Here is a 9157-nt window from a genome sequence, read left to right on the forward strand (position 1 = left end):
ACTGCTCACAACTAATTCGTATTGAGTGGATATCTTTAGTCATCTTTTCCATTCGTCTCTCCACAGCATCTATCTTTGCGGAAATGGAATCTAAGTCATGGCTAGAATCGGCTCTAGCTGCTTTAGATGATCTAACGATATCTTTTTCTTGGTGCCACTCATGTGAGTGGGAAGCAGTGTTATCAATAATTTTATAAGCATCAGTTTCGGTTTTCTTCAGAATAGAACCACCAGCTGCTATATCGATGTCTTTTCTTGTAGTGATGTCGCATCCTTGGTAGAATATTTGTACTATTTGACAGGTGTCTAAACCATGTTGTGGACATCCTCTTAATAACTCTCCAATCTTGTCCACGCCTCATATAGAGTTTCATTCGGTTTCTGTGTGAACGTAACAATTTCTCCTTGAAGTCTTACGGCTTTAGATGCCGGAAAGAATTGTTTAAGAAATTTTTCAACTAAAACGTCCCATGTATCGATCGCCCCTTCAGGTAACGATACCAACCAATCTTTGGCTTCTCCCTTTAAAGTCCAGGGAAATAACATGAGATATATCTGTTCATCCTCCACTTCTCGGATTTTAAATAGAGTGCAGATCCTATTAAAGGTACGAAGATATTCATTTGGATCTTCCTTCGGCGCACCACTAAATTGGCATTGATTAGTCACCATGTGTAGAATTTGTCCTTTGATTTCATAATCTGGCGCATTAATGTCTGGATGAGTAATTGCGTGACCTTGGCCAGTACGTTTAGCTCTCATTCGGTCTTCCATACTTAAAGGTTCCAGATTCTCCATAATTGAATTTGTTGAATCGGAATCACTAGAGGATTCTGATTTAATGGTTCGTTCCTCAACAATCTCTGTTTGAATGATTGGTGGTTCCGGAGGAAAATTTAATGGTTCAGGATCTATGAATCGTCCCTGAATATTCTCCGAATTCTCAATTGTGAGGTCGGGTTCAAAAAATGGATTATCGGAAATTTGAATTGGAGTACTTGGTCGACTGGATGACGATTCTAAAGAAAAATCAACGGTGGTAATATTAGCTAAATGTCTTGATCGAGTTACAGGTGGTGAACGTACAAAAGGTGGTGAACGTCTTGCTCGGTGCATTCACTGAATATCCTATTAGTTTTTAAAAAGGAAAGAAATATTATATAAGTTATCCAATTAATAGACTTTTCTGATTTTGCCCACGTTTCGAATAGCCAAAAGATGCAGCAGAGGGGCAGGATTCGTTTGGTCTCAATATAATTGAGGACTGTTTGGCTCCAATAACCCGGTCCACGTACAAATCCAACTATTACTACGAACCAGAAAATTTTGATGTCTATCAATTTAACCACTTAAAATAAATTTTCGTAATTTTAAGAAATTTAGATAAGAAGTAGAAAAAAAAAATCTATGTCCTAAAACTAGAATAGCGAGAAATAAGAAAGAAAAAGAGCGCGTCGAAAAAGAAAAAGAAAAGGGTTGAAAAATAAAAGGCGTCGGAAAATAAGAAATAAAAAGAAATGACTTATAGAACTTAAAAACACTCGACTAACCCAACCTTATTACTATCACTAACTTAAAATTATAATCGCAAATTGAGATTACTAATTGGAATGATAATTGATACGTAGGTAAAAGGTGTCTAAAAATATTAAAGCTTACAAGTAAAACTATATCCCAAATGGCAATAACTTAAAAAAAACACTAAAATTTAAAAAGGCGTCGCAAAATTCTAAAGCACCTAGATCTTAGTCTAAAGAAAAAGCACTTAAGAGATTTTACGACAAAACCTAAAAATCTATAAATAAAAATAACTATGGCAAAAATTAAGTTTAAAACTAAAAACTAGCGAAAAACACAAATATTACGCTAAAACAATTAAAAAGGGACAAAATATAAAAATATAATAAAAGTTGTAAAAAGTACAATTTTTATAAAAATATTATTTTTATATTATTTATTTTATAAAATTATTAATTTTATAATTTAAATAAACTAATTAAAATTAAATAAAACAAAATAAACTAATTAAAACTAAATATTATAATAAAAATACCCTAATTAGGGTTTAGAATTAATAATAATAATAATTATCCCGTAATTAATGCTGTTAGGGTTCCTGTGTACCCGTGTCAGGGCTGCTCCGCGACTTGCGGTGCCCGAGGCTGGAAAACTCCGCGAGTCGCGGGGTTTCAAATTTCAGATCAGGTTGCTTCGTTTGACAGGTTCAACGTAATTTTATTTATATATATTTTTTTATTTTTCTGTTTTTAATTTAATTAAAATATTTATATAATTTAAATAAAACTTATATTTTAAAAACTAGAATAGAAATAAAAATACGTTACAATTTTATAAATAAAAATCTTAAAACTAGATTTATATATAAATTTTTTTTTTCGGTTTTTGATTTTATGTTTTAAATAAAAACAAAATATTTAAATAAAACTTATATTTTTATAAAATAAAAATAAAGAAACTTTATAAAACTTAAATATTTAACAAACTCTTAAAAATATTATATTTTTGTTTTTCTTTTTATGTTTTCGAATATTTAAAACGTATTTTTAAAAAAGCGTCTTTTTATAAAAGTAAACTAAAAATAAATTTTTTTTTATATATTTATTAGCGTTGCGCTTCCGGCTTTTAAGCTAGATTGTCCCCTGCAGCGGCGCCAAAAATACTTGATAGTTAAAGCTAAGGGGTATAAAATACTATTAAATTTTACAAGGAAATACTATTAAATACGATACAATTTTACACAAGATATTTATTTATTTAGAGAATGGATATACTTAAACCTTGCTACAACACTTATAGGCAGTGTACCTAATTGTACAGTAGTGTAGTTTTTAGTAAGTCTGGTTCGTTCCACAGGGAAAATCTTTTAATCAAAGCTTAACGCTATATTAGTTTAATTTATAAAAATACAAATATATATATATATATATATATATATATATATAAGTAATATTATTATTTTAAAGGGGGGTTTTTACCGTTTAATGACCGGTTTGTCGATTTTAAAACTTTAGTCGCAGTTAAAACCAAATGTAAAATATTAAATAAATAAAAGACTTAATTTAAAGCGTAAAGTAAATAACGATAATGAAATTGCGAATAATAAAAGTGCGATAAAATAAACTTGCGATAATTAAAAAGTACGATAATTAAAAGTGCAATTAAATACAATAACAATAAATAAAAATGCGATAATTAGAAGTGCAATTAAATATAAAATAAAGGAAATTAAATATGAAATAAAAGAATTATGCTTATTTAAACTTCCGTGATCATGATGTTTGACGTGTTGATTTTAGTTTTATGCCCATGGGTTAATTGTCCTTTGTCCTGGATTATTTAATATGTCCGTCTGGTTTTTGTCCATAACAGTCCATCAGTCATAAATATAAAGTGTGAGTGTCCTCGTCAAATTATCCTTATACCCGAAGTTAAATATTTCAACTAATTGGGGACTTAAACTGTAACAAGATTTTAATACTTTGTTTAATAATTACACCAGGATGTCGACTGAGTGTAACCCAAGGTTTTAATACTTTGTTATCAATTATGCCAAGTGTCCTTGTACATAATTTCACTCCTGTTTTAATAATTCTAGTGACTATTAATCCATTTCCGTGTCCGGTTAAATGAACGATTATTCGTACATATAAATACCCCGCCCATCGTGTCCGATTGAATGTATATGGTTATTTATAGGGACGTCCAATTGTAAATCTTTATATTAAAATTAACAAATTATCATTTAGTTAAACAAATATAAAGCCCATTAATAGCCCATAGTCTAATTTCCACAAGTGTCGTTCTTTTGTCCAAACCCCAATTATGGTACAAAGCCCAATTACCCAATTTTAGTAATTAGCCCAACATCATGATTACTTCGTTTTAAATAAGCATAATAATAACTTAGCTACGAGACATTAAATTAAAAAGGTTGAACATAACTTACAATGATTAAAAATAGCGTAGCGTTACACGGACAGAATTTTGACTTACACCCTTACAACATTCGCTAACATACCCTTATTATTAGGATTTAAAATTAAAATTAAAATTAAAATATAAATTATATATATATATAAATTTACGTATATATTGAGAGAGAGATAGATTATGGATATTTTTTTACATTGAACTGCGTTGGCTTTTATAGGGAATTGAGTCCAGGTGAACTCCGCGACTCGCGGCATTTTCCTTCTTCAAACTCCGCAACTCGCGGAGTTTGATTTTACAGCTCACCCAGCTTTGGCTCTTTGTTTGCCGATGGATTTTTAATATAAATATAATATATAAATAATTTTAAGAATTATTTAAATATTATATTATATTTATGTGCATAGTTGACTCGTAATTTTTAGTCCGTTGCGTCGAGCGTTGAGAGTTTACTCATGTCCCGGTTCCGGATTTTCGAACATCCTTGCGTACAATTTAATATCTTGTACTTTGCGTTTTGAATCTTGTACTCTTGTAATTTCGAGACGTTTCTTATCAATAATTGGAACCACTTTGATTGTATTTTGTACTTTTGAGCTTTTTGGACCTTTGCGTCTTCAATTCGTTGAATCTGTCTTTTGTCTTCACCTTTTATTATTTAAACGAATATCATTTTTAAATAGAACAATTGCAACTAAAAGCTTGTCTTTCTTGAGGAATAATGCTATGAAATATATGTTCGTTTTTAGCATTATTAGTATTCTTGATCAAATTCGAGTTTGTTCTGATGATTCAGATTAAATTGATGTTTGATAAAGTTTCTAGGAAGGATTTTGAATCTATTTCGTGTAGAAATCAAAAGCTAAAACGACCTTAAATTCGAAAATCATTTTTGAGTCAAAGTCGTGTTCTTCAGGAACTGTATAATTTTTTTGTTGTTGTGCGTGTTCTGTTGATCCCAAATCAGTCTGAACCAGGTTGTATTTGTTGTTATATTGATGTCCCAAAACCGATCAATTAATTAGTTGCTATTTATTTCTGGTCGATCGAGTAATAGAAGAAGGAGAGAGGAAAATGGGGAACTAAGACAGAAATGAAGCAGCAGAGCAACGGTTAGGGAAGTGTCGGGTGAGCGAGAGGTCTTGGGTTCGAGTCCGGTTCGCGGCAGTTTTCTTTTTAAGGCTTCTTTTGAGGTAGTTACTTAATCATATTATTATTATTATCATTATATTTATTAAAATTATTATTATTAGTGTTGTTATTATGTTAAAGTTAATAAGATAACCAATATTATTATCATTTTTGTTATTAATAAGTAAAATCACTAAGTATTACAAGTATTATTATTATCATTATATTTATTATTATTATGATTATTATGATTATTATTATTGTTATTGTTATTATTATGATTCTTATTATTAATGTTATTACAATGATTATAATTATAATTAATTATTGTTATTATCAAAATGATTATTATTGTACTAACATTGGAATATGATTATATGTATAAGTAATATTATCATTATTATTATTATTATCACTAAGTATTAACTATAAGTATTATTAGTATTATTAGCACTATCGTAATGAAATTTATTATTATCATTAATATTAATATTTTTATCATATTTATATTTATTATTACAAAATATTAGCATTAGGTATTATTAAGTCTGAAATTAGAATCAAAACAAATGTTTTCATTGTAAAAAAATAATACAACTTGTATATTAGAATCATTAATATGATTCTTAAAATGTTTATTAAAACTATAATATAATTTTATTATTTAAATTATTATCCTTATTAAAAAATTTCATTTTTATTTACATTTTTATTATTAATATTACTATTATTACTGGCATTATTATTAATATCCTTAATTTGGTATTATTATAATTATTAATTTTGCAAACGAAAGATAGTTATATAAAAAAATATTTAATACAAAACCAAACTATAACAATATTGTTATTTATTTAAAATATATAAATTGACATATATAAGATATTAATACAAAAATTATATCACTAATAATAATATATAAATTTGTTCGAGTACGATTATGTGTATTAATAAATATACAAATGATATATGTTCGTGAATCCGAGGCCAATCCTGCATTGTTCAGTTTCGTCATATGTATTTTTACTACAAAATACAGTATCTTGAGTTTCATTACTCCCTTTTTATATATATTTTTGGGACTGAGAATACATGCGCTGATTTTATTAATGTTTTATGAAATAGACACAAGTGATCAAAAACTACATTCTATGGCTGGATTATGAATATTGAATATCACCCCTTTTTAGCTTGGTAACCTAATAATTAGAAAACGGGCATGGCCCCTAATTGACGCGAATCCTAAAGATAGATCTATGGACCTCGAAAAGTCCCATCCGGGGTACGGATGCTTTAGTACTTCGAGATTTTTATTACTATACAGACGAGAGGTTCTGTTTGGGGATATTCTATGCATTAAAGTTAAGTCGGTTATCAAGCGTTCATCATATGAATGATTTTTAATTCGAAAGTTATGCGTACTATTTTTGTACTCAGGTTACGTGTACAATAAAATATCCGAAATCTTGTGGTCTATTAAAATGATGGAAATGAATGTTTATGATAAACTAATGAACTCACCAACCTTTTGGTTGACACTTGAAAGCATGTTTATTCTCAGGTTTGAAAGAAATATTCCGCTGTGCATTTGCTCATTCTAAAGATATTACTTGGAGTCATTCATGGCATATTTCAAAAGACGTTACATTCGAGTCATTAAGTTCATCAAGATTGATAAGAAGTCATTGATAGTTTGATATATATTAGGAAATGGTATGCATGCGTGTTAACTTTAAAGAAAGTTTGTCTTTTAAAAATGAATGCAATGTTTGTAAAATGTATCATATAGAGGTCAAGTACCTCGCGATGAAATTAACTATTGTGAATCGTTTATAATGTATATGAACGGGTCCTTACACCATCCTTCTTTTTGACAAACAAAACAGGAGCTCCCCACGGTGATGTGCTTGGTCGAATGAAACCACGCTATAAAAGTTCTTGTAATTGGCTTTGGAGTTCCTTCATTTTGCTGGGTGCGAGTCTATATGGAGCACAAGCTATTGGTGCTACTCCTGGTACAAGATCTATTTGAAATTCAACGGATCAGTGTAGATGTAGTCCCGGTATTTCTTTCGAAAATACATCGGGAAATTCTTTTGCGATGGGAACATCATTGATGTTCTTTTCTCTGGTTTATACTTTCTCGACATGTGCTAAAACAGCATAGCAACCTTTTCTTATTAGCTTTTGCGCCTTCAAATTACTAATAAGATTTAGCTTCGCGTTGCTCTTTTCTTCGTACACCATTAAGGGTTTTCCTTCTTCTCGTACAATGCGAATTGTATTTTTGTAACATACGATCTCTGCTCTCTCCTTTTTCAACCAGTCCATGCCAATTATCACATCAAAACTCCCTAACTCTACTGGTATCAAATCAATATTAAACGTTTCGCTAACCAGTTTAATTTTTCGATTCCGACATATTTTATCTGCCGAAATTAATTTACCGTTTGCTAATTCGAGTAAAAATTTATTATCCAAAGACGTCAGTGGACAACTTAATTTAGCACAAAAATCTCTAGCTTCTATCCGCACCCGAATCAAATAAAACATAAGCAGATGTATTGTCAATAAGAAACGTACCCGTAACAAGCTTCGGGTCTTCCTGCGCTTCTGCCGCATTAATAGTGAAAACTCTTTCGCGGCCTTGCCCATTAGTATTCCCTTGGTTTGGGCAATTTCTAATAATGTGGCCCGGTTTTCCACATTTATAACAAACTACGGCGGCATTATTTGTTCCGACATTATTTGTTCCTTTAATTATGTTGTTCTTTGGTCCGTAAATCTCACACTTTGCCGCGCTATGACCATTTTTCTTACACTTGGTGCAAAATTTTGTGCATAACACATTCGGATGGTACTCTGCACACCTTTGGCATAGCTGTTTCTGTTGTTTGTTGTTATTGAAATGGTTGTTGTTGCGATTGTTATTATTGTTAGGACGATTATTGTAGTTGTTGTTGGGACGTTTGTTGTTGTTGCGGTTGATGTTGCGGTTGTTGGGATAGTTGTTGTGATTGTGGTTGTAATTATTGTTGTTGTTGTATTGGTGACCCTTGTCACTGGTTTCTTCCCACTTTCTCTTGACTTTTTTAGTGTTAGCTTCTTCGGCCGCCTTTTCTTTAATTCTTTCCTCAATTTGATTTATGAGTTTATGAGCCATTCGACTTGCCTTTTGTATGGAGGCGAGTTCGTGTGAACTCACATCTTCTTGAATCCTTTCTGGTAAACCTTTCACAAATGCGTCGATCTTCTCTTCTTCATCTTCGAACGCTCTTGGAAACAATAGGCACAACTCTGTAAATCATCGTTCATAGGTGGTAATGTCGAATCCTTGTGTCCGTAATCCTTTAAACTCTACCTTGAGCTTATTGACCTCATTTCTGGGACGGTACTGCTCAGTCATCAGGTGTTTGAATGCTGACCACTGTAATGCGTAAGCAGCATCTTGTCCCAGTTGCTCGAGATAGGTATTCCACCATGTTAACGCAGTACCTGTGAAGGTATGCATAGCGTACTTTACTTTATCTTCTTTAGTACATTTACTTATGGCAAACACCGATTCAACCTTTTCGGTCCACCGTTTCAATCCTATTGGACCCTCGGTTCCATCGAATTCCAAAGGTTTACAGGCAGTGAATTCTTTGTAGGAGCATCCTACACGATTTCTTGTGGAATTAGTTCCACTGCTAGAACCAGAGTTATTGTTGTTATTTTGCATTGCGGCCTGTACTGCGGCTATGTTAACAGCAAGGAAAACACGGAAGTCTTCTTCACTCATGTTCAAGTTCTGACGAGTCGTCGGTGCCATTTCCTTCAAAATAGCCAAAAGTATTAAGTTAATCATATAGAATTCAAGAGTAGTCAATAGTATTTCGTAGCATAATATGAACTTATTTATAAAAGCTTTTTCTTCATATTAGCGTTTAATAGTTTTAATTTGGGTAGTACCTACCCGTTAAGTTCATACTTAGTAGCTACTATACAATTCAACTACTACAATTCTATATGAAAAACTGATTATAATAATATTTCACGTTCAAACTTTTATACAATATTTTACAAACTTACAATA

The 9157-nt window shown here is 31.0% G+C and overlaps 1 non-coding gene across 1 annotated transcript; it reads left to right on the forward strand.

The window, feature by feature from the left end:
* Window positions 1-308: 308 nt before the first annotated feature.
* LOC139865189 (small nucleolar RNA R71) lies at window positions 309-414 on the forward strand. The gene has a single exon (XR_011764708.1). It is a non-coding gene; the product is annotated as a small nucleolar RNA R71 (small nucleolar RNA).
* Window positions 415-9157: the final 8743 nt, after the last annotated feature.

Source organism: Rutidosis leptorrhynchoides, chromosome 8, assembly GCF_046630445.1.
Source record: "Rutidosis leptorrhynchoides isolate AG116_Rl617_1_P2 chromosome 8, CSIRO_AGI_Rlap_v1, whole genome shotgun sequence".
Taxonomy (NCBI): Eukaryota; Viridiplantae; Streptophyta; class Magnoliopsida; order Asterales; family Asteraceae; genus Rutidosis; species Rutidosis leptorrhynchoides.